Genomic DNA, 3,060 nt, shown 5'->3' with positions numbered 1-3,060 from the left:
CTCCCAAAATCCCCCAAACCAGCTCCCAAAATCCCCCAAACCCAGCTCCCCAAATCCCCAAACCAATTCCCGAAATTTCCAAAACCCAGCTCCTAAAATCCTGCAAAACCAGCTCCCAAAATCCCCCCAAACCAGCTCCCAAAATCCCCCGAACCCAGCTCCCCAAATCCCCAAAAAATAGCTCCTAAAATCCCAAAAACCAGCTCCTAAAATCCCCCAAACCCAGCTCCCCAAATCCCAAAAAATAGCTCATAAAATCCCCCCAAACAAATCCCCAAATCCCCCAAAAGCAAATCCCAAAATCCCCCAAACCAGCTCCCCAAATCCCTCCAAAACCAGATGCCAAAATCCCCTAAAACCCAGCTCCCCAAATCCCCAAACCAATTCCTGAAATTCCCACAACCCAGATCCCAAAATCCCCCAAAACAGCTCCCAAAATCCCCCAAAAACTGTTCCCAAATTCCCCCAAACCCTGCTCCTAAATAATTCCCAACCCTCTCCCAAAGCCGTTGTTTTTGGGATAACGATCCCGGAACATTCCCAGGCATTCCCGGTTAATCCCCTCTTGATCTCGGCATTATTATGGAATTTCTTCTCCTCGGGGATCGCCGGCAGGATTTTTCCAGGGAAAAAGCCGGGAGGGAATCCCTTGGGGTGCTGGGATCTCGTTGATCCCATGCCAGCAATTCCAGGTGGGATAAACCCTTCCCATGGGAATTTTTAAGGGGTGCTAAACCCATATTTAGGGTTTTTCCCGCTATGGAATATGGACGATTTCCAACCTCGAATCCCACAGGAATGGGAAGATCCTCGGGATCTCCTGGAGCATCCCATTCCAGCAGTTCCAGAGGGGATGGACCCCTTCCCATGGGAATTTTTTTAGGGGGGGTTTTGAATGGATATTTGGGGATTTTTCTATCCAAGGATTGGGAATGATCCTTTTCATTCGGGGACCTGGGAATGAGCATGGACACAAAAGGATGGGAAGGAAGGAGCGAGACTGGAAAAAGCGGGATGTGACCAGAGCTGGGACACTTTGGTGGCCCTGAGCAGAGATGGACACTGGGATGGACATCCCAAAGATTCCATGGAGACACCCCAATGTCACAACTTCTGGGACCCTTTGGTGACCCTGAGCTGACCCCAATCCATGATCCCACCTCTGCTTGGAGCCACCAGGCAGGGATACCCCAAAGATTCCATGGGGACATCCCAATGTCACAACTACCAGGACACTCAGGTGGCCCTGAGCTGACCCCAATCCATGATCCCACCTCTGCTCAGAGCCACCAGGCAGGGACATCCCAAAGATTCCATGGTGGCTCCATGGGGACACCTCAATTTCGCAACTTCCAGGACATTCTGGTGGCCCTGAGCAAAGATGGACACAGGGATGGACATCCCAAAGATTCCATGGAGATCTCCCAATGTCACAACTTTCAGGACCCTTTGGTCACCCTGAGCTGACCCCAATCCATGATCCCACCTCAGCTTGGAGCCACCAGCCAGGGACATCCCTAAGATTCCATGGTGGCTCCATGGGGACACCCCAATGTCCCAACTTCCAGGACACTCAGGTGGCCCTGATGGGAGATGGACACAGGGATGGACATCCCAGAGATTCCATGGGGACACCCCAATGTCACAACTTCCGGGACCCTTTGGTCACCCTGAGCCGACCCCAATCCATGATCCCACCTCTGCTTGGAGCCACCAGCCAAGGACATCCCAAAGATTCCGTGGTGGCTCCATGGGGACATCCCAATGTCCCAACTTCCAGGACATTCTGGTGGCCCTGAGGGGTGATGGACACCCCAAAGATTCCATGGAGACATCCCAAGGCCACAACTTCCAGGACACTCTGGTGGCCCTGAGCTGACCCCAATCCATGATCCCACCTCTGCTCAGAGCCACCAGGCAGGGACATCCCAAGGATTCCATGGGGACACCACAAAACCAGAACTTCCAGGACACTTTGGTGGCCCTGAGCAAAGATGGACACTGGGATGGACATCCCAAAGATTCCATGGGGACACCCCAATGTCACAACCCCAGGACACTCTGGTGGCCCTGAGCAGAGATGGACACTGGGATGGACACCCCAAAGATTCCATGGGGACATCCCAATGTTAAAACTCCAGGACACTCAGGTGGCCCTGAGCTGACCCCAATCCATGATCCCACCTCTGCTTGGAGCCACCAGCCAGGGACATCCCAAAGATTCCATGGGGACACCACAAAACCAGAACTTCCAGGTCACTCTGGTGGCCCTGAGCAGAGATGGACACAGGGATGGACATCCCAAAGATTCCATGGAGATCTCCCAATGTCACAACTTCCGGGACCCTTTGGTGACCCTGAGCTGACCCCAATCCATGATCCCACCTCAGCTCGGAGCCACCAGCCAAGGACATCCCAAAGACTCCATGGGGACACCACAATGTCACAACCCCAGGACACTCTGGTGGCCCTGATGGGAGATGGACACAGGGATGGACACCCCAAAGATGGACACCCCAAAGACACCCCAATGTCCCAACTTCCAGGAGCACCCTGGGATGGTGGAAGGTTTCCCTGCCTGTGGAATTTGATCTTTTCCGACCCAAACCCATCCCGTGAATTCCCAAAGCTCAAATCCTGCGGGAATTTTGGGAAAAAGTGGAGCTCTGGATGTTGGAATCTTGGGTTATCCTGGTGGGACCAGTGAGATTTAGGTCGGGAACCGGAATTTTGGGATGTTTTGGATAAATTTTGGGAGGAAAAAAGGGGGAGATTGGGATTGAAAAGGGGAAATTGGGATCAAAAAAGGGGGAAATTCGGAGAGAAAAAGGGGGATATTGGGGTCAATAAAAGGTGGAAATTGGGATGGAAAAAGGGGGAAATTGGGTTCAAAGAAGGGGAAAATTCGGATAGAAAAAGGGGGAAATTGGGGTCAATAAAAAAGTGATAATTGGAATGGAAAAAGGGGGAAATTGGGATCAAAGAAGGGGAAAATTGGGATGAAAAAGTGGGGAAATTCGGATAAAGAAGGGGGAAAATGGGGGTGAAAAAAGGGGAAAT

General features: G+C 51.9%; 1 long non-coding RNA gene across 1 annotated transcript; it reads right to left on the bottom strand.

Moving 5' to 3' along the window:
* Positions 1–335: 335 nt before the first annotated feature.
* Positions 336–3,054, bottom strand: LOC121660584. The gene is made up of 3 exons (XR_006014720.1): positions 1,850–3,054; positions 1,229–1,436; positions 336–1,113 (listed from the first exon to the last, which is right to left on the bottom strand). It is a non-coding gene; the product is annotated as an uncharacterized LOC121660584 (long non-coding RNA).
* Between the last annotated feature and the right edge of the window lie 6 nt (positions 3,055–3,060).

Source organism: Corvus kubaryi, unplaced genomic scaffold (genome assembly GCF_017639235.1).
Source record: "Corvus kubaryi isolate FWS band 111438036 unplaced genomic scaffold, C.kubaryi_AGA036_p1.0 36594, whole genome shotgun sequence".
In the NCBI taxonomy this organism is placed as follows: Eukaryota; Metazoa; Chordata; class Aves; order Passeriformes; family Corvidae; genus Corvus; species Corvus kubaryi.
The sequence above is the reverse complement of the archived record's forward strand: the minus strand, read 5'-3'. Positions and strand labels throughout refer to the sequence as shown.